This window comes from Xiphophorus hellerii, chromosome 22 (genome assembly GCF_003331165.1).
Source record: "Xiphophorus hellerii strain 12219 chromosome 22, Xiphophorus_hellerii-4.1, whole genome shotgun sequence".
In the NCBI taxonomy this organism is placed as follows: domain Eukaryota; kingdom Metazoa; phylum Chordata; class Actinopteri; order Cyprinodontiformes; family Poeciliidae; genus Xiphophorus; species Xiphophorus hellerii.
This window is the reverse complement of record NC_045693.1, coordinates 30,685,316-30,709,072: the sequence shown is the minus strand read 5'-3', so window position 1 is coordinate 30,709,072 and position 23,757 is coordinate 30,685,316. Positions and strand designations below refer to the sequence as shown.

The following is a 23,757-nucleotide window of genomic DNA, read 5'->3' as shown; positions in this document are numbered from 1 at the left end:
TGGAACTTGCAGGATCTGTAATTAACAGTGATGTCATAGTTACTTTGAAGAAGTAACTTTAATAGGATTACTGATTACTCCATGAAAAAGTAGCTTAGTTAGATTACCGATTACGTGATTTGGAAAGTAACTAAGTTACATTAAAAGTAACTTTTTTAGTTACTTTCAGCAGCTGCTAACAACAACGCTGTGAAAATTACATTGAGCTTTGCCAAAACTTAATTGTAAGCTATTTTATATAATGGTAACATCAACAATGTGTCTCCATTTATAAGGGGAGATTGTTTAATGGTAACAACAGTACAAACATTTTTTTAGTAATTTGTGCACGTTTTTGTGTGGTCCGGTATTATCTGGAAAACTATAAATACAATTTTAGACCTCCCCTCCACCCGCCCCAGCCTCCAGGTTCAGTGTTACGGCCCTGCCTTTGCTGTCACAGCGCAGCGCTCCTCCTGTGGCTCCAAAACTCAGATGTCCCATCAGTGGTGCAAAAGGTGGGTATGCAGTGTATGTAACATAGGGGCGCTGCACTAGAGGGGGAGTAAAAACGATGTGGGGAATTTTTTTTTCTAGTCAGCATTTTATGTACTTAACAGCTGTTTGTGTATGAAATGATCAATAACAGAGGAACAGCACTGATTAGGCGCCCCTCCATCCTGCCAGCCGCTCTCCCCTCCCATACAGGTAGCTTGGGCAGCGTCCCTTCGAGAACGCGCTGAGGCGCGTTATTTTTCTTTTAAATTTGTAGTAATGCCTCGACAACAGGGAGCTAAAGATGGGGCGCAGAAAAAACTCCGGGGCAATATAGATGGCAATTTAAAGAACAAATCATACAAATAGATTAATAGTAAATAAATATTGTGAAGAGAACATTAAAAATGTTTGTTAGGATTGTGTAGGAAAAATGTTGATATATTTTATAAATACAGTGTTTTGTGGTCAATATTATTTCACCATGTTATTAATGTGGGTTGCCAGTTTGGATCAGGCTTCCTATCAAGCTATAAGAATGATAGAAAACATGCTAACAAAAAGCCTCAGACCTGCAGACACAGGCTAACAGAAGCGGCTTTGACTCACTTGTACAAGTTTATGTCAGGGGGGAGGGGGCCGGTGAGATGTTCGCATCCACCTCAAAAATATGTAGTTGCGCCCCTGCTGGTAACAGGTGCACAGATTTGTGACGTTTAGTTGCACAACTTTACAGACTCGTTCATTCGTGGCTGTTTTCACGTTTATTGCGCTGTTCATATTAGTCTCGATGTTTGCAGTTTTCTGGAGCGCAACGCGAAGCTCGACGTCATTCACAAGTAATATACGTTTTAACTTGACATTAACAAAGACACAGCGGGACGGATCATCCGGGAAATGATGGACAGGGAGAGTCTGACTAAAACTAACTGGATGTCAGACACATTCTGGGGTTTATGTCTGCTTAACTGCAAGCCCAAAAACCACAACCTCGACTCATTAAATCTGCAAGCGACTTTAGAAAAAAACCAGCCGCAAGCTGCTTATAACAATCGGACTTGGCGAGCGAAACGCAAAATAGTTTCTGTTTTTCGAGCAACAAAATGTGCAGCTATATTGTTACTAATCTGTTAATTAGGTTCTTAAACCATCAGATTGGTGCAAAGTGCTATTCTAACCATTCTGCTGTCAAGTGCTCAAGGAATACAGTGTTTTGAATCACCCCTGGTCATTCATGGAACTTCTTTAAAGATGTGGACAGTGGACGCTGACAGTTGCGTTGGGTGCGTCTGCGTTTTAGCACAACTTGAACCCAACAATAGTCTTCTCCAGCGTCTTATTAGATCATTTTTTGAAGCAAAATAAACCCCCAGTGGTGCAGGAAAAGCTTTGTTACCTAATGCTGTTGTTTGCGGATGTTGTTTGTGCATCCGATTTACGGGCGTACCAGAAATGTGAATACAAAAACTCTTGTTCTGAACATTTGTATGTAAAAACAAAAACAAAAAAAAAATGTTGAATTGTGTTAAGTCTACATTATTTCTTCATTGCAACAATGGTTCTTGGCAATATACCGTAAGTCATTGTAAAACCTGTTTGTTGAAAACAACCACTTCGCAGAATAAAACCACATGAATATCCAAGAAAGCAAGACATCAGGTTGATAAGCATCCAATCTGGACATACCAGTGTTTGTTATTATTCTCCTACATCTTGAAACTGCAGGCCTTGCGTCAAACAGCAGTTGTTTCTCAAACAGAGCTCTAGGTTTTCTGGCATGCTCAATGCTCGACTGAGCGGCAAAGAGTCAAGCAGAGAAGAAAAGGCCTACACAGAAACCTCCAGTGAAGATGACTCCCCAGGGCAAGCATGCCTCTTGGCCAGACGATTTCCTCCGTCTGCATACATGACTCAAGAGTCACATTAGAGTAGTGAACACTATGTGTGAGGGGGTGTGTTTGTGTGTGTGAGCATACATGCAATTCCCTTCAGTTTGAAGCAACGCTGTGAATCCATGAGTCAAGTGTTTGAGTAGAGCGCAGTGATTCATTGGCTAACATTAAAGTTGGATGTCTGCGTGTGTTTCAAACTGTGGTCGGAGCTCTGGGGTTTAAAACACTATCTATCTGTGTGATGTTCCCCACTGACTCATATATCATCTAGGCACATATAAGCCCACATGTGTGTCTGATTCAGAACAACCACATCTGCACACAAGACATAATTTGCGCGTCCTTCAAAATGAAATGTGAAGTCGATATTCTTCATGTGGCTGAGTGTCTCTGCTGTTTGGTTATTAGTTAGGAAGGTGTTCAGAAAACAGAACGTACCAAATTATGAAGGTTATTGTTCTGATAGTAATTGTTCTATAACTTCATGCTTTCTAACTGTGTAACATTAAAATTATATTTTGATACACAAATTTGCAAAACCTCTTCAACAGAGGCATCACTTTCCTCAAAATATGCTAAAGAGAATCCTAAACTCATGTTTTGATAGTGGAAATCCAAGTTGGCACCATGAATCGTCTACAAAACGACTCTAAAAGGAGTACAAAGTCCTTCTTCTGAAAATTATAAGGGAAGATAAATTTACTAAATGATTTTTTTATACCAATACCAATTATGAATAACCCTTTATGTCCTAAATTTAAAATTTCCACCTGATATTTTTTGCCTACTTTAATTGTACGCAGTTCTTTAAGTATCCTGTGAGTAAATATATTGGCCCATTTATCCATAATAACTGGAACTTTTAATATCTAGCAAGTTATTTTTGTAATTTACCATCTATTAAAAGAGTGGCCCTCAGATTAATTTCACCCCCTGCTACGGAGGGGGTGAAATTACCATAATAACCCGATATTAGCTGGAAAGCGCAACGTCTCCCCTTTCAGAAACCGTTGGAATTTTTCAGATAGTGCAAATTGCGGCGGAATTATACTACTGCAAATTTGCATCCTGCATGTTCTAGTTTCACTGTATTTGAGTTCTTTGTATTTTTTTTCCTATTTAAAATGAACATGGGTAAACCATAAACAAAGTTTGCCTCTGTAAGACTCTCCATAGTCGGTTTGTAAGTATTGTCTGTAATGTCTTCAAATAACATAACTCCCTTGTCATATTTCAAAATTTCCTGTTAACATTTTTTAACAAAAAACATTTTGCACATTGATGGTGTTGCCTTCTCCAGAGTGTAGGGTGACGCTTTCTTTAGTTTCGAAATCATGATTTTCCATGTTTTTGGTGACCGGAAATGTTTATAAACAGGAACGTTTCACCTCAACATGAGCCCATCCATGGAGCCGAGAGTCTTTTCATTAACATTTAGTTTTATCCTTGGAAATAAAAGTAACATTTCTCGACAAAAAACCCCAAAGTAATTTCCAAACAGCTAATAAACGTATGAAATCTCTAAAAAATGTTGGATTCCTAGTAGTCAGCCTTTATGCAACTAAATATGCATCAGGGACAACGATTGAAGCTTTTCAAATCAAAAATATTCTGCATACGTGTCATTTTTGGTGTATGCGTATACTTGTTTGATCCATTTAGCATTACGGATCTCTCTCTTTCTGCTTTTCCCACTGACTGGCCTTTCATTATACTCTAGAAACCTGCAACAGGAGCCATTACAACAACCTTGGAAAATGCTTCTGAAGTATAGAAAGAACAAAAATACTTGGCTCGAGGTGTTTTTTCTTTTTGGTTCAAACGTTTGCTTTTTTTTTACTGAAAAAACATGATTTATTTATGAATGTCTGGTATATGCCTGCATGCTTTACCAAGCTTCATTTTTCCAAACAAAAAAATGGGAACAAATCCAAATATTGACAGATAATGTAGAGATAATTCTTTATGTTGTTATAAAACATAAAATTTCTTCTTTTATTTTTGTTTTTTTTAGTTTTGTCTAATTTTCTATTCACTTATATTTCCATACAAATTTGGCAACAATGAAGAATAAAAAAACAGTTGGATATAAAATATGTCTCAAAGAAAAGCTTGGTCTAAGTTGTCAACATTTCTTCTTATAGAAAGAAATGTTGCTACAGGAATAACAAAAAAAACAGATTTTGTTGGAAATTTGTTTTTACATGAGCAATATTAGCCTCACAGCAGACCAATGCTCACTGTTTTAATGAAATTTATATAAAACAGTAAAAAAGACAATGCTTAACATATAGGCAGAACTACATAGTTCCAGTTAAATAAACAAAGGTGCCGTCAAAAAGAACGGATGCTATAACAAATTGTAAAACCTCAAGGAAGGTTAGGAAAAAAAAATAACATTTCTGTAACAGGACTGAGGAGGTTTAGTCAGTATAGAGTGAACCACAGATTTTGTCATGTAACTAGTTGTCAAAAAATTAAAGCAGAGCTTGCCAGCTTGGTCCCATGCAGTCCTTCGCCGGGTTAACACCACACTACAGTAGGGTGATTCTCTGCTCTATTGCTGGATTCTGAGAATTTGTTTCAGAGTTCAGCTCTGAGGTAGACATGACAAGTTGCTGCTGACAGGATGTGCTGGAGCAGCTCAGGTACTAGTCTCAGGGGTTTACAATCCAGCAAACAAAATCTGTCTGGTAGAAACAAGAGGCTACAGTGTCTAAAAGAAGCAGTATGAAAACACACAATATTAAAAATGTTGGGATAATCTAAGAGCAATTTTTTCTATGGCGCATTAACTGTAAGCTGTCAGCATGTGACTTCATTTTGTAAAGTCGGTCTAAGGTCCCGCTCATATGGGAATGTTTTATTCTAAAATGGGAAAGCTTTTCATCGTTTGTGCCCTGTATCACCATGGAAACAGCCATTTAGAGAACCCCACGCTTTTCTTTAAACAGTGTTAACATTTCATCCTCGTAAATTCCTCTGGACAGCAAACATGTACCTTTTGTGAAAACGCTAACGTATTTGTTCAAGTTAGAGCAAGTTATTGCTCTAACTTGCCCTTTGACCCCAAGTACATCATACGTCATACATAACAACAACAATGGTGGATTACATGTTTGCGGAAGACTCCACTTGCGCTTTCTTGTCTGCCATTTTTGGCTAACAACATCCATCCATCCATTTTCTTGCACCTTTATCCCATTGGGGTCAGGAGATGTGCTGGTGCCTATCTCTAGCTGCCAACGGGCGAGAGGCGGGGTCACCCTGGACAGGTCGTCAGTCCATCAAAGTGGCTAACTACACTTAGCTAAAAAAAAGCAAAATGCTAAAGAAACTCCTTTAACCTTTAAATCACTGGTATGGCAGCATTTTTGGGTACATGAAATGAAGAAAGAGACAGTGACGGAATGAGAGGCAAGACCCAAATTGTATAAACATTGTGAGGATACAATGACAAGCTAACCTTTAGCCACAGTTAGCTTGTGCCTCATAGCTTCCCAGACTTAGGAACGGGAAAAAAAGGAAGCATTTGTTCACCGTTTTTTTTTTTTTTTGGGGGGGGGGGCATTAACCCAATGCTATCCTGATTATGAAAATGTTTTAAAAACACAGTTTGTGATTTGTGAAACTTTTATAAACTTTTTTAATAGCAAAATAAAAACACTTGAAGTGTTGTGAATCTTAGTGTTCCTCAAAATGTTTCCAAAACCTCATCTTGTTCTCATGAGCTCTCGATGCATCAGAGAGCTCATGAAATCACCAAATAGCACTAACTCTAGGTAAATTAGGATAGAAAGAACATGGTGGTGTTTTCCTTTTGCATCATTTCTAATACTCAATAACAAGGTAACAATTTCCTATCAGTGCCAGCTGCCACTTAAACAAACATCTCATTCATGTCCTGCTGACTACTTTATGAGACTTATAATGATTTCATAGTTTATTAGTGGGAGTTATAAAGTTGCTCGCTACTTCATTTCACTTCAAGCCTTTTCATCCAAAGTGTTTGAATCCCAACTGTGTGGGTGTGTGTGAGAGGGAGGGAGAGAGCGAGACAGACTGAAAGCTGGGCTTTTGTGTTCAACAAGTAAAATCTACTTTTGCACAATAAACTTTTATCTTCTCGGTTAATATTTTTTTTAATGACTACAGATGGATTTTAATTCAGGCTGTAAAATGTAGAGTATCAGCAGGACATATGTTTTCACTCCCCTTCAATAATAAAACAAAAAGGTTTTCACTCGTTGTTAGCAGCCGAGTTAAGCCCATTATTATCTGTTGATTGACCTTGGTCTTTTTAAATCACAATCACACCCTGATCAGCACTTATAAAACCTGGATGTTTTGGCTTATCACCTGATAGACATGGCTTCAACTGACCAATAAATGTAAGTGTGTATGTATAAAGAGTCAACGAGGTTTTGGCTCATGAGAGACCACTACATGCTTCGCCCAGTTCCATACCGACACTGCTGGACTCCAAGCCTTAGGCAAATCTTAAAAATGATCAGAAGATATACAAAGGGAGACTGGACTTCATAAGACAGTTACAAAACTGTAGAAGCATATCTAAGGAACTGAAAACAGGGGATTTTGTTAAAACTAGTTCACTGAAGTTTAAAAACTAAGTTCCCCTACACCGCGAACAGACTAAAGAACATACTAAATCTAATGTTTGGACCTAGCTCTATTGCCACTAGATCTACTGGTTTTCCCTGAAATATTTGAACCAGATGGCTTTTTTTTTTAAATTCCTGTACGTTTCCTGGAATGAAAATATTAAAAAGATTAAAAATTCTAATTAGCTACTCAAAACAAATTTGCCAAAGTCTCTGAAATTAATCACAAGTACTCTGCAGTAGATGCAAAGCTTAACACAGTACTTCTCTGTTTTCCTTTTTTATAAAAAAAAAAAAAAAAAATTCTTTTCTAACATGTAGAATTCAGTGTGTGGGCAAAAATACAATAAATAAAAAGGCAAATAAACCACAAAATGTGATGCAAGGCTTTCTAAGACATTGAAAGAAAAAAAAATGTTTTGTACTTTCTCTATCAGTAACTTCACTTGCGAAATTAAATTAAGTTCAAGTTAAGAACCACAGAGTGTGAGGCAGAAAGGAGCGGCAAGGACACAGAGGTCTAAAAGGCAGAAAGTCAGTACATTAAAGTTCACTTTTGCTATCTTGTTTCGGAGGCTGGCTCTTTGTGGTCTGTTAAAAGCTTAAAAACAGAGCGGTGCTGAAAACAGACACCCGGCGTTTAGCTCACACCACGAAACCTGAGGCTTAATTGCCTTTCAATTAGAGGAACTAATAGAAGCATATCTTTTTATAGGGGTGTGTGCGCGTGTGTGTGTGTGGTAAGGCAATTACAATAAGCGAACCGCAAAGCTTTCTCAGCATTCACGAAAATAGGTATTAATGAGAGGCTAGTAACTCTAACACACACAGAGCCAGTTTACCGCAGAGCAGAGAGGTGTTATGCACGTAGCTGAGTACGTGTGAGCGATTGAATGTCTGGCTGTAATGGTTACTGATTTCTATTAAACAGTTAATAAAATTCAACTACTAATTGCTACCCACAAGACCTGCAGTCTTCTTCTTTTATTTTCACACAAACACAACCCCCCCCCCAACATTTGTGTTTATATAACTATGGAGACGGCATGGAGTCAGTGCATTTCTTGGGATCAAAATTTTAAACTGAAATGTAAGCTCAACATTTCTGTTAAACTCCCCAATAACCTAAATCTAATCGTGATGCCATGTACATTTGTACATTGGAGGGATGTTACACACTGTGTGCTGTGCTGAGTGTGCAAGGCGGATTTCCCAGGACGAGAGGCGTGTACCCTGCTGAATAACTGCATTTAGTAAGTAGTAACACCTAAAATAAAACAATTCTTTTTTACGTCAGGCTATCTTCGTGTCGAAAGATATCATAATCTAACCCGTTGTGCTTAGGCGTGTGGGAAATGAAACATCCTTTCCCAGGTAGCTCATCATGTTTGAGGACAGTTCTGAAACGCTGAGGTCTGTCTTATCACTTGCAGAGCGCCAACATTCAAATGGCCATATCTTCTTCATTTTATTGTGTGTTGACGTCATTAGAAAGCTTTGAATTCACATTTTCCGAATCTGCAAATGACTCAAAACGCCGTATATTCTGGGGCTACATAGGTATACATTTTAATCCACAGGTATGTTAAGTTTGTTTCTGGTAAAATATTATGAACTCAAGCAAAAATATTGATTATAATAAGTCATTTAAGAAAAACTATTTCACCGAAACTTTTATATGTTTTGTTTTAATAAACCAGAAGCACACACTATAAATCCAGATAGATGGGACGCCTGTGAACAGTGTAATCACTGACATGGTTCTGTGCTTATTGCTGTGTGACGCATGGAAAAACCCAACAAGGAACGCTCTGCAAATAGATTTGGTAAGGATGAGCGTTACTCACAACCCAATCCCGTCACCTGTTATCCGTCAACGTAAAGGTAATGTGCTTAGTGTCATGGAGCTTTGATGGGGTTTTGATGGAGAAAACAGTCAGAAAGGGATGGGTTTCCATGGCGAAGCAGATTCCTCTTTTGCAGAGAGAAAAATGTATGCCATTGTGCACAGTGGATTCAATCTGAAAAGACGCGGTTGATTTAGCGTGAGACGAGGTAAACAAGTGTGTTTTTGAGCGAATCTGACGCCGTGTATCTCGGAAAACAGTTTAGATGTATATGAAACGGGCCAGTGACTTCATGAAGCGAACGTTTTTTGTACAAATTTGATCTTGCTTCCAAGCTTTTTGGCCTGTGGCTTGTCAGCACAAAAACAATTTAACGGTATTTGTGAAACATTTATTTGTACAAACAAAAAGTGTGAATTCTTAGGTTTCCTAAAGACGCTGCTAAAGTCTCACCCTGTTTTTTGGAAACCCAATAAACCCAGTTCAGCTTCCTCTGTTGGATGTATCATGGAACTCTAAATTAACTTTAAAACTGAAATAAATACAATATTAACACAACAAAGACAAATATATTTTTTTTTATTGAAGTTACTTTCCACAAAGATTTCTCCTTTGGACAGTGCAGACGTTATGAATGCATGTTTTAAATGTATGCCAGTGAAACGTCAGTGCTGCTCGCTCCATCATTGCCACTGTGACAACAAATTAGGCTGTATATTACAGTAATTTGTGAACTGCTAAATGAACGAGGCTGATAATGAAGATGACAAACAATATGCTGACAGGACGCACACATTTGTGACTCTTGCATTGTACTAGCTAGCACCTAATTAACCACTGTGCCATTTGCAACGACTGAATTCATCTGCTAGAACATTATTTTTACAAACACAAATGAGGGCTTCGTGTGAAATCTAAATTTTTGTTTAGCACGTTTTATTTCTCGTCCTCAATTACAGGAAATCACACTCATTTCAATGAAAATTGTATGCAATTTGTGGTAAATTATGCGCAATCACAAATCTTTTCTCATAATTGAGACAAAGGTTGCCTTTTATACTCATTTGTAAAAAATGCTATGTAATTTCATTTTTTTTCTTCTGCTAATTATTGCGGCTAATCTCCATCGTGGCATCTGCATAATGTGATGCAGACGGACAGCTGGCTGCAACACACAACTGACACATCTGGTACAGTTCTGTTGGCTTTAACATGGTTGATTTAGTGCTATGCAAACTCTGTACGACTAAACTTTTTCCCCCCACTGCATGAAAAGCAAAGAAAGCAAAAAAAACAAAAATAAAAAAAAAAGCACAATCTTTTCAATGCCACCAAACAATACCAATGTAGAAAGAGGCTTTTAACGAGCCTGAAAGGATCAGGGGGTGTCCTCACGCCGCTGTTCCTTATTTGGCATTCAGAACCATAATCAAATCGTTTGAGCTGAAAACAAGTTAATGACCAAGCCAATCAGCTTTCCTAAATGAGCGACCGGAATAGACACTAAAACTACGGGAGAGCTGATGAGGCTCCGCAAAGCTGGAGGCAACACAATGCACTTCCAATTAGGCCGCTGACCGCTGCTCGTTGCATATCAGTTTGCACGGAAAACTTCGCTTTATTGGCTTTTTACTTCAATGAACTCCACAGCAGAGATGTTAACAGTTAATTATAAAGACTAATCTTTGACATACCTCTCAAAAGCACTAGAAGTACCCATTAGAAATGGAGCAATGTTGTATGAGGAATCTGCTTTGAAAAGCTGTTACAATTGTGATGTGTTTGACCGAGAGAGGAAACCTTAACTGCATTTCAGGATCTTTATTCTAAGTCAGCTGCGATATTTAACTCTATTGTCATCTTCTCCTTATTACTCTGTTATTAGTGTTATTAGCTTTGGCCATTTGTTGGTGTGTTTGAACCATTGATTGTACAGCATTGATTTATTAAGGATTATCTGTAAACAACACAAGGTCAAATATACAATTTACAGGTCCATCTACATTACTACAACAGTCTATGGTCACAAAAAACAAGGCACGAAAAGGTTTCTCATTTTAACATGAAACTTTCTCCTTTTACCGATATAAAACCTATCTCCTAAAAACAGTTTCTAAATTTAACAAGATATAAACTAGTCGAACTATAACATGAAACCCTCTAGTTTTAGAAAGTTTTACATCGCTTTATAATGAGGTTTAGTTTTTTTAACAAGACAATCTCATTTTAACAAGTTCTGCATCTCGTTACGACAAGATTTTCTCGTTTTAACAAGAAACGAGACACAAAACCCAACTCGTCAAAACGAGAACGTTTCTCAATGTAACGCAATATAGAACTTGTCACGTTATGACAAAAAACTTAGGTTTTGTCATTTTAACGAGATATAAAACCAATCTTGTCAAGACAAGAACGTTTCTTGATATACCAGATATAAAATCTGTTACGTTATAACAAGAAACGCTCACATTTTACCAAGTTGTACATCTCATTAGAGCAAGAAGGTTTGCTGGTTTTAAGAAAACTTCTTGTCATAGTGCGATACCCCCCCTGAATTTATTTCAGCAACAAAATGTTTCCATAAATTTCTGACTTACAAAGAGTTAGTTATTTTTCACCAGGTTGATTTGGAGAACGTTTTCCCTTAACAAATGACATCTTCAGATGAAAATCACATTTTGTAACCATTTAGCTTTTCTTTGGGTGAATTTATATCTGTTTGGTTGTTGACCTGCAATTTTCAGGTAGTTTTCTAAATGCTACATTCAACCACATCAAAATATTTCACTACTCTGATCCTCCATGGGTAGTTGGAACTTCACCTATGAAACTCAGGTAGACGGTGATTGAAATCCACCACGCCTTCAACACTGACTGGCTCAGCAAAATGTTATCACTTATACAACTTTAACGTAATCATTTGGACAAGATGGACAACCATCAAAAACATGGAAAAACACAGAGACCCTTCATGCTTCAAAGTCAAATCATCACACCTTCTGATTAATTGTGATAACATAACCTCATATCTCCCAGTTGTTATCAGATTATTAATAAGTTTATGACATCAAACTCCAGTTGCAAATTTCTGTATGGTGGTTTAGTTATGTTTTTTCTCAATTCTGTGTAGTTCTGTGACTTTCCAAATGACAAGCTAATGTTAAAAAACTCAAAGTAAAAAAAAGGGAATGTGGGTGCATCAAAGTCGGCTTTGGTGCATAAATTAAATGGAAAGCAGAAAGTTTGGCTAGTAAGATTAAAAAAAAACATGTTGATGGGAAACATTTAAGTGCAACAGAAGGGAAAAACGGATGAAATTTATTCACGCCACCATAAATATCCTCCACCGTTCTACGCGTGTCTTTATCCTCTGGCCCAGGTCGGCAGGATCCATCGTCGTAAATTATAGCTTTGCAATACGGATGTATTCTGACACTGTAATTACTGAGGAACACTGTAAGGCTATACCTAAGAACAGAAAATCCACATATAATTATGTGGAGCTGCACAGAACCAGAAGCTTTAGTTTCATTCAAACTTTTGTCTCACTGGGACAAAAATGGCCCGACAGACACTCAGCCATGCGTAGGACACATCTGCACCTCACGCCATTCAAAACGTGCGCATCAAGTGGTGTCAGCAGAAGGTCAGAGTTCACCGTCATGCGCTCGCTACATCACAGGAGTCCCAACACTACTAAAATGGCCTTTAATCTACGGCAGAGGAAAAGATAAGAAGATAGATAAGTATGTCAGGAGGTCATCCAAGCATGCAGGAAACGACACGTTCTGCTGAATAATAATCCCACAGGAACGATTACGGTTATTGGAGCAGAGTTGGAAAAGGGCTGAAATTTATCCTATCAAAAACAGCTAAAATGTGTGTACGTGTGTGTTTATGTGGTTTTGGACTGGGGGGGGAAGAAAGATGGAGCAGGAAACAGTGTCGTCTGGAAATGATTTGAGGCAGAAGGAAAAATAGAATACTTTGGATTCTTACAGGCTTGAGAAGGGCTGGATGACCACAAAGGAAGGAAAAAAACACATAGGACAGCAAAACCAAGTGACCACATAATCACTGGGGGAACAAAGAAAAATAACAGGGTAGAGAGCAAAATATGAAGATGGATTTAAGCTCTTTTTTTTTTTAATCTTGAAAATACAGCACAAAGGATAGAGCTTCTGCAGACACAAAAAAAAAAGAAAAAAAAAAGGTGATTCCTTTACTTTACCGTCAATTCCTGCTCCTTTGTTGCCCGGTGCTGCCTGGGGCACCCGTTTCACAGGAGAGCCTGTCAATAAACAAAGCCATTTGCACGAATGGCAACGCAAAAAAAAAAGAATCGCGTTGCCATTGTTACCTGAAGATTTGCAGTGACGGCATCAAAATGCAGATACGCAATGTAGGTTTCGAAAAAATGAGCAGGGAGACGACCAGGGGTATAAAAGGAAACAGAGAGAACACAAAGAGTGATGGGTAAAAAGTGGAAGATGAAGGAGGAAAAGCAATAACTTGAGACGCTGTTGGAGCTGCTTGAGCTTCTCTCCAAAAACCTGTTTTACACGGCAGCTGTGAAACAGTTTATTTTCTATCCCGTCTTAACAGCAGTGGCTGAGTGTTAGACTTTTCGTTTTTTTAAAGTTTGAGTGAGGGCTGTGATTCCAACATATGTAGGGAATGCTGCATGAACAGAGGATTCAAAACCAAACGACAAAGGGGATGAAAAAAACCAACCGCCTCGCTTGGACCTGCCTGACTAAAGCATTGTGCTGAGTGGTCAGAGCGAACTGGGTCATCTCTGGGTCATTATGTACACACAGAAACCAGGGACCGATATGTAAATGATCTGATTTACAACTCTGGAAGATGTGTGAGTCAGTGCCTTAAAGATGCAATATTTTGGATTATATAAATTTTGTTAAGTTAAACCACAAGCTTCAATGTCTGTCTTCTGTTGGAACTGAAAGTAATACTCTAAAACAATGTCAAACTCAAGGCCAAGGGGCCAAATCCGGCCCCGCCATAGCTTTTTATGTGGCCCTCTAAACTCCACACACCAAATTACGTCAATCAGTCCAAATAGTTTTTTGCAATCTTGCGATAGTGGAAACTTACAGATCCCTGCAGTTTTTCGCAGTAACGCATCATTGAGGGTTTGTTGAACATTTTTCCCCCAAAATGGCGAGAAACATTTGGCGATACCTCCGACCAGCAGGCGGCACTATGTATTTAATTTGACAGTTTCCTCAGTTTTACTTGATATCAAGTTGTAATCGATACGGCGAGAAGCAAAAAGTCACGTTTATTGTCATAAGTAAGCACAAATATTTCAAAATTCCTTGCAAATATTTCTAATGGCTCCACAGAATCAGTGGTTTGGAATTAAAAAAATTTTCAAAAACTATCCGGAAGTCCTGCAGGGACGGATCAACGTGAAAAGATGTTCTATATTATTTAATTCTAAGAAGTACTTATCAAAGCTAGTTATTAATATTTTAAAAAAATTTTAAATAGGTTTTATCAATACATTTCAAGGGCACAACTGGCCTTTGAAAAATATTCAACATCTTGATACGGGCCCAAAAAAACCACACCCCTGCTCTAACACAACGTAGGCAAATGTAAATGTGATTTATTCCGACTTTTTATTAATGGCGTCCATTCTGCCACTCATACGCAAGACCTGCGGCGTGCGAGTCTCGGCAAATGGTTGCATTATATTAATTTTAGTAGCATCAGACTAAACGGGGACTGAATACAGATGCACAATACGTGATTCAAATTTTTTTATTTCAAAAATGCTGAAAAGTAGGTAAGATGTGAATGAGAAGCTGAATGCACTAAACCGAGGTTCTGGTTCTGCGAGTCATTTTTACTCGTTGGATTACTTCGGTAATCACATTTCACTTGAGCTGTTTCCTACGTGTTTGCAGTGAGAACTATAGAAATCTGCATTCCATCGAAGATCATTGAATATGCTATTAACCGATCAGTGGGAGACCCATTCATCTTATTAACAATGCTTGTTGAAGCAACTACACCAACGACGAGTGGCGTAGTGCGGCGCTGGCCCCCGCGCAACAGTTCCACGCAGCTGCCAAACTGCCACAGATGGAGAACAAAGCGGGGCCGGCTAAAAAGAATTGATGTTGCTTTCAAGTTTCTGGCAAACATGTGACTTTTGGAGGGGAGCAGATAATGGATGGCGGCAGAGGCAAAATGAAGAGATCAACTAAAATTGCCGAGCAGTAGGGGAAAGAGAGGAGGAACATAGGGGGATTTGTGTCCATGTATGGTTAGCCATGTGTGTTCATGCTTTAGTGAGCTCAGAGTCTGTTCCAGCATGATGAATAGGGGCTAGAGATATTAAAATATGAGACAGAAAGAGAGAGAGAGATATATGAAAGGGGAAGCTGAGAGGATAGGAGGTGGAAATCCGCTTTTTTCCCCCCATTCTTCCCGAAAGAGAAATGAGAGACTTAATCCTTGGGGGCTTACATTTGTTTTTTCCTCTCTATCTCCCTGTATTTCAGTATTCACTTTTCTCTTTTTGCTCCACCTGATCTTTGCATTTCTTATGGCTCTGCTTGTTTTGTTTTTTTCAGCTCTGAGCGCTGTCATCCATTATCCATATTTGCATCTCTTCTTTCTTTCCTTCACATCCCTCTATCCCAAAATCCCCCTTCACTCCCTCCATCTATCTATCCATCCCACTCTCTTTCCTCACCCTCCAACCCACTGCAGAGATACTGATGCAGACTTTATCTCGCTAGGTTTAACATTTCCATTGATTCTCTATTCAAACAAGTAGGGTCAAAATAAGATACATTCTTTTTTTTATTATTATTAATAATCAATATATGAATACACAGATTTAGGTCAGACTACTATTTTTTTCTTCCCATCTCGTGGAAATCCAATGCAGGTGGCTTTCAGGAGGTAAGCTTGGCTGACTGTAATCTCATATTGGAGGGTGGCTTCATTTTCTGCATCCTCTGCACAGCTACAAGCAATTTCCTATCCATTCCAAAATGTCATTTTGTCCTCGTAGTGTTTCGTTTAAGCTTTTATATCAAATATTGTTACTTTATCTCATCATTCAGGGTTTCCAAAAAGCTGTGGTGATGACATCATCACCGGCACCGCCAATGAATGACTGACACAGAGGACGACAGGAAGTAGAATCCAGCAAGGCTCGGTTCAGTTCTTCACCCAGCAAAACCTCTGTGATGTCTCTACCTCTAGCCACAGATTTAAAACTGAAGTTTTGCGAAGTCTTGACACTTCATGTGTTTAAATTTCTGAATGAATATTTTCAGTAACAGTCAAAAATTTCAAACTGAAATTATACCATCTTTTCTGATTTTTTTTTCTTTTTTTTCTGTTTGCACATGCACAACCACACCAGCTGAAAATGGAACAAATGTTTCAATTTTAGTGCCCGATGAAACTGAATCTACCAGACTATCAAAGTCTGAAAATCTCCTAGCAAACAAACATGTAAGGTCCTGTTTTACATTCGCTGATCTAGAGATCCACCGACTGAAGGTTTGCAACCAATTTCTGATCAGCAATTTATGCCAAGTCACAATTCCAAGAAAAGCAGATCATTTTTCTTTCATAACTATAGTATGAAAAGATACAAAAACAGATTTTCACACCATATTGCCATTAGTTTCTCATCTCAGTCCTGTTAGGCCAATCGACTCCTATGACGTCTGACCAATCAGGACCCTGATCAAACAAAAGCACCTCTGACCAACCTCCATTCAAACAATATTATTTATTATGGTCATAACTATTACGGTAGATTTTATGTAGATGACAAAAAGTTGCTTTGACTTGGTTGTCACCGCATTTGTAATATTGAATTTCCATACAGTCAGTGTTGGAGCAAACTTGAAAAGGTTTGGTATTAAATGATCACAACTAGAACAGATACAAAATGTCAAATGACCAGCAACCCTGATGAAGTTTAAACGGGGGTGAAAAGGGACAGTGTGTTTAAATTCTCCCCAGGTTTTTCACAGTATTTTATTGATGTGTGCCTTTTCTATATCTGGCTCTCAATCAGTCAGACAGCTGGATAATCAATAGTGGTAGAGGGCGTTAAAACTCTGCATGTGTGTGTGCGTGTGTGTGTGGAAATCCTGGGGGAAGAAAAACATCTTCTCCCTAATTCCTGCTCCTTATCTGTCCTCCCAGACACCCATCAGTGTCACATTCCTGAAGATATATGGACCTGATTGTTAATGAGTTTTAACAGCATCTTGCCACTCTACTTCCCACTGTGGAGAAGGTACTTATCAGCACTGCTTTTATGTGTTAAGTCTGCCTATACAGCAAACTGCTGGGCCTCGGCTTTTTTTCTGAGTGTTGAAACCCACACTTGGTCGCTTCTAAATGGCAGCACTACCATCGACAATCAAATTAATCCAGAAGTTGGGAGGACTCGAATAAACGCCCAAGGCTTGAACTCGGAGAAGAGCCATCTTCCTGGTCGGGTGTATCACACCCAGCAGATCTACGGTGGCCCTGAAGTGTGAACTACATCAACAGATTACTAAGCACAAGTAAAAACACAACATTAAGAAAACGGAAGAGGTAGGTCCCAGTGGGAACATAAGGCATCGCTGGTTGGACGACAAAACGTCTGGCTTTAGAACCAGAAGTTATTCTGGCCTTAGCGCATTTGTTGAGTATATAAATTCAAAAGTAGCGACCGCTATACAAGCATGGTTTGAATCTGGACATACTACAAAAGTTTAGCTTCATTCTTTTCACAGTTTGGGCAGTACGTAGCGCTGTGACTGCCTTCCTGTCTATATTTACAAAGAGAGAGAGTGAATGCCAGAATAATTTCCGTTCTAAAGCCAAATGTTGTCGTCCAATCAATGATGTCTCAGGTTTCCCACCTCTTCCAATTTGTTAACATTGTGTTTTCTTAGTTTGTAATAGTGCTTAGTTAATGTCGTCGTGTTTTTGAATATACTGTGTTTTACAATTTGTAGTGATGTTTAGTGGTATGTTGAAGTGGTTTGCCCTTCAGGGCCACCGTACAGATCAGACCTTCAGATCAGAAAACACAGTTTTTCTCATCCGTTTTTGATGTGTTGTTCGGTTAAAACCTCCGGCAGAAGTACAACGCAGTTTCAGGGGGAATTCTCCATTCGGTATCCAACTTTTGTAATCGTACACTGCGGCTATACGCTTTATGTGCAATGATGCTGTTGTAAGCATTTCATTTCACTATGGTTAATACATGCAAAGTCAGACTACAAGCCGAAAAAATACTGAATACGTGATGTGCGTGCAAACACATTTGTGATAGAGGACTCCTTCTGTGAAATGCCCTTAAATGAAAGCGTGTGTGCGTGCATAAGGGTGTGTGTGTGTATGTATGTGTTGATGTCAGTGCAGCTTAAGGTTTTCCTCCTCCTCCCCTTAGAGGCTTCATTCTACAAAGTCTGAAACTTGGCTGAACTGCCTGTGAGCTGACACAGAGCGTAATTACAAACTATTATAAAAAAAAATAAAACAGGTGGAGTTAGAAAGAGAGAGAGAGAGAGTGGGGGGATGGATGTTGGTTCTAATGGCCTCATTTTGCTGTCTCAGTGGGTGAAATTGGTCTAGAATGAAATAACAGAGAAACCCAGCCAAGAGCTGCCACATAAACACGCTCGCAACAATATATCTGTTGCTTTCTTTCAGCAGCAATAGGTCCAAAGAGGAAGGCACTTATCTAAGGGAGAGGGGGCTGGAGATAGTGTGTGTGTGTGAGAGAGAGAGGGATGGTGTGACCTGAGCATTGCACAGATAAGCTCTTTTGTTCCCTTTCTAATTCTCCCACAAACAAGGAAAACCCACAGAGCAACACGGAATCCCTTCGTCACTTTCAAAGTTACTGCCGAGGTTATCTGGATGGACGCTTCATATTATGGGATATGTGCTTTTATCCCTTTATGAAGGTCAAAGGACTAAACATGCAATCAGAACGTAGAGATAAACCGTTTGGAGCCAAGGAGTTAGGGTTTGGCACAAGCTGCTAGGCTACAGGAGTTGGGCTGATCTAAGTCAGGTTTAATTAGAATTACAGAAATACAGGAACACCAGGAATCAAGTGTTCACTGGGCTCTGAACCTCAGATATGTTATTTTCCACATATTTCTCCTCTTGGCAATGCTTGGTGATGCCAAGCGATCCCTGTTGGGTTTAAATGTTAACGTTTAGCTCGACTGTTAGCATTTCCTTAGCCTTAAGTTTGGTTTTCCTGTTCAGAGAAAAATAACAGTAAGGAGGAGATAGCAGGTTGTAGTGTCAGCTATTTTTCTACCTTTACCTTCTTTTTTTTTCTTTCCTTTTTTATAAAAGGCAAGAGTTGGTTGTGAAAAGTTGTGGTTTCACAAACCACAAAAAATGTTCCAGTATAAAATTCCTACGGTTCAAAGTCCTTTAAAGGCGATGCCAGAGAGAGAGCTGGAGAGAGCCGAGTTTTCTCTGGCTGAATGTAGCGGCGAACACCGTCCCCCCTCCCACACCCGTTTCCTCCATGCTTCACCTCCAAATTTCTTTCTCCATTGAAATAAAATCATTATCACACGAATATGAAGCAGCTGACGCAGACATTTTCTTTAAAAAAGTGACTGCGAACACACTAAGCTATGTTACATCACTGTCTTTATGTATGCCTTTACTGTGAATTCTAAATGACTATACCTATGTATATATGAACGCATAGTTTGTCCTGTGTGTCTCTGCGATGGACTGGCTTCCAATGACAACTGGAGATATGCAAAAAGATAAGCAGGTATAGACAATGGATAGATGGATGAAAACATTTAAACAATATTTTGCACAGTAGTTCAGTTGTATCTTTTGCCTCGTGGCAAAAGGGAGCCTGGGCTCGAGATTAAGCAAGAATGTGTGTGTGTGTGTTTGGTTTTCTCTTGTAATAGGGTAGAGGTGCCCAAAGTGGGTCCTGGAGGGCCAGCAACATGCATGTTTTAGTCACTCCCTGGTTTAATGCACCTGGATCCAATGATGGCTCATTAGAAGGCCTAAGAAGAACATTGACCTGCTGAAAAGGTTGTTGGTCGTACCAGGGAGAGAACTAAAAAGTGCAGGATGCCGGCCCTCGAGGACCCACTTTGTACACCCCTGTAATAGGGTCCTGGGTTTCAATCTAAACAAGAATGCATGTGTTTGTGTGAGTTTTCTCTGACTACAATGGTTTCCTCCCATATTCCAATTTGTTTTCCTTTTTTCTTTTTGCTGCTTTTACTTTAGTATGCAAATACAGTTAATTTCTTTGCCCTCACAAAATACAGGTTCATACTTATTGCAAGACATTACGCTGTAATCAGTTTTTTAATCATAACAGTATCGCCGCATTTAAAACATTTTTAAAAAGCACTTCTTTAGAATCAGAATCTTGAGATCTAAAATAAGTTCTTAAACCTTCTACTTCTGCTGTTGTATTATCAAGTTGTAAAACACTAGCTATTTAGAGTCAGTGGCATGTTTAGTTTAGAGTGTGTTGCATGTGAGGCTCTTTGGACCAGTTTGTCTTGGACCAGTTTCAGTTGTAAGACTAAACAATGCGGCTCTGCAATGAGCTCGTCGGCCTGCCAGTCACTGATAAGCATGGTCTGGATTGATTAGATCTGCCTGTTAATACATGCAACCCTTTTTTATTTCAATTCAGTGTTTTGGAAACATGCGTCCAAAGGCCTGATACATTGTCAGCTACATTTTAGAGGCATAAGATAACATTAAAAATGTATTATTTACAAATGCTGTTCAACAAGCTGCTTCAGGCTAACACAAGCTCAGCAAATTTGAATAATTTTCTATTAGCCGTGAAGGACATAACTCATTACTAACAGAGGCTGAGGCAAGAAGTAGAAAATATTTTTTTGAAGGATAAATGGGAAAACAGGAAAGACAATATATGAATGAAAGCATCCCCGGGTAAATGGAAAGCTGAATAGGTCAGTGGGTCTCCCGCGTCATTGCCATGGAAAATCCTTTTGATTCTACAAACAGACAGCAGCCAAAAATAAAGAGCTGTACCTTTAAATCATCAGTGTTTGCTGAGGAAGACGCGCTCTCTTCACAGAACTACCTGAGAGAAACACAGACAGGGAGGAAACCTGTTACTTACATCAAAAAGAACTGAAGCGAAACAGGTTGAGAATATGCAGGGATGTAAGTAGAGATGTCACTGTTTTATGGTATTTACACAATTAATTTAACAATAATGAATAACAGAACATTTTTGGTCAGGTTCAACAACAGCAGTCTTTCCACAACCAGAAATGTTTCCAAAGATGTTTTTCATGAATGTGTGGAAGCATTTTTTTTTCTTTTTTGCCAGCTGACCTGCAGTGTGCAGCCACATATCGGGGAGTGGCAGTGTTCAAATACCAGCCACAGAAACTTTGATACATTCTCTGGCAACTCATTGAATTTTTTTTTTTTGGTTTACTACATTTGTTTACAATTATACTGGAAAACCTTAAATTGCTTCGTGGCTACTAGACTATAGTACTCACAAATGAAAACAAATTTAGCTATTTAGTAAGCAAATGAGCTACATTAGACATAACTCAGCATAACTCAGACCATTAGATGGTGTCAGCATGCTTCCAATAGGATATCTGCTATGTCTTGAATATGCATCAACAGGCAGTAGAGGCATAAAAATGACACACTGGCTGTTGGGGTGGTATAAAGCAGATCTGTGACAATAAAAAACCCATAACTTATAATTTTTAGATCTTGGTACCAACATGACTAGACTTATTATTCAGGTCTGCATATACTGTACATGTAATAACTGGAAATAATACAAACCAAGTATATACAAGGACATAAAAAACATTTTACCCTCGGTTTTACAAAAGTAAAATTACAGTTTATAATGTTTATTTTTGTTTTGCCTGCTGACACACAAACTAATCAAAATCCAAATGGACTTTTACACAATTACAAAGAAATGAGTGGGGGGGTAATGTGAATTTTACACATAGTGGATCCCCACTTATTCATAGACTGGTGTTTTTCCGTGGAACATTACTCAAAATTACTTCTGGAAATGAGCTTTTTTGTAACTTTTTTTTGTTAAATACTCTTCGAAGCTAATTTGAAAATTAGTAATTTCACACAAACCTGGATAAAAACTCTCAAATAAATAATTATCTTATCTTAGCAAAAGGAAACCGTTTAAAAAGAGAAAATGTAAGAAATAAGCCACTGAAAACAATCTGTTTTTTTCATTTATTTAAGGAAACTAAACTTTTTTTTTTTTTTACTTGAATTTTACAACAAACGTCACTGCCCTTTCATCCATTACATTCCCAGATCACCTGGGGTGTTTTAGGGGTGAGAGACCGAACAGGACTTTCTGCTGCCTCCATCACTTCAGCTAACAGGAAGCCCTGGGGTGAGCTATTTAACCCAGGTGGGTCTCGGTGGAGAGGTTTCAAGGCCAGCGGTTCAGCTAAAATGTGCTGCGAAGCTACTCCCCTACATGAGTGTGAACCAGGCCACTGAAGATGAAAACGTGTGATTTGTTCAGGAAGCTGAATGAGTGAAGAAGGACATAAAAAATACATCAGCAGGGGTCTATTCCCTGTGCGTTTGGTATTACGTTATTATTGAGGACAGACGATTCATGAGCGATGGAGCGTAGCAAGGAAGACATTTTGGCATGACGCAAAAGTTACATTTCAAAAGGGAAAAAGCTGCATTTATCTTCATCGCTACGTTTGCTTTATCTACATATTCATAAATGTACAGTGAGAGATCACACAGCTGGGAGGACGAACGCTCCACTCCGCAGTCATTAGCCATCCTTTCATGTTTTTTTTTTTACACATTCAGCAAAAGAACTTGTAAAAAAAAAAACGATTTTTTTTTTTTTCTTAAACAGAGTTTTGCCTCTTAAAATATTCAGATTTACTATTGATTAAGAAAAGTTCATAAAATGAAATGCTTGACTAAAAACAACAGTATCATTAGATTTATACACATTTAAAAATAAACATGTGCGATAATATCTAATTGCTTTAATATGAGACATTCATATTGATGCTAATATAATTTATTGATGATTACAGCTTTAATGGATGGATAGATAGTCCATATCGTCAACAAACCTTTCATAATCTTGCTGCACATTATTACCAGTAGTCTTGTGCCTACTGGTAACTGTAGGCACTGTATAGCCAATATACAGTAACAATAAGCTGTTCAAAATATCACTGAATTTTTTTGAGTGTCTGTTTCCAGACTAATCCATTTTTGCTGTGAAGATGTAAAACAGTGGAGTCTTCCTTACTTTTTTCTTCATATACCTAATTAATAAAAAAAGATGGACTACCTTGTTCAAATAACAACATAACAGCAGCAGCGCAATCAAATTTCTGCCTCATAAACTTCATCATGGAGCCACAAACAGCATGATCTTGAGCAGAGCATCATAACATATTTTCATTATTCAGTGTAAGTAATATCCATTCAATACAGTGACAGTCATTATTATACTATTGTCATAATTATGTAGTAAATGATCCTGCGGAGATCTATGCAGAGATTTTTTGTTTGTTTGTTTACCAGCAACACTCGATGGTAGTATTTATCTGAAGATTGATTGTTTGCAGAACAAACCTTTTTTTATCATTTAGTAATGATATTAGTTTAAATTAGTTTATTTTATGGCATAATGAGATCATTGAAAAGTGTAAAAAAATATTAATTTTTTCAATTTAAATATTTTTTCAAGGTTTTTTTTGGGACCCACCGATATAAAAATTTGGGCGATATCGATATTAATATTGCCTTTACGGGAAATAACCAATATTTACCAATAATATGTTAATTTAATGCTAATTTTATTTCCCCCCCACCGCTGACTTCATG

At 38.3% G+C, this 23,757-nt stretch overlaps 1 protein-coding gene across 4 annotated transcripts in view; it reads right to left on the bottom strand.

The window, feature by feature from the left end:
- Window positions 1–23,757, bottom strand: part of cdh11 (cadherin 11, type 2, OB-cadherin (osteoblast)) — a 116,030-nt gene that overhangs the window by 43,657 nt on the left and 48,616 nt on the right. The window contains exons 2-3 of one of the 4 annotated variants that reach the window (XM_032553293.1): window positions 20,908–20,959; window positions 13,067–13,126 (exon numbers count right to left, since the gene is read on the bottom strand). The exons of 1 other annotated variant lie outside the window; for it this stretch is intronic. The gene's annotated coding sequence lies outside the window, so the exon portion shown is untranslated. Of the gene's footprint in view, window positions 1–5,713; window positions 5,725–13,066; window positions 13,127–20,907; window positions 20,960–23,757 lie in introns of those variants that run through there. 2 more of the 4 variants (XM_032553292.1, XM_032553295.1) reach the window with 2 other exon arrangements.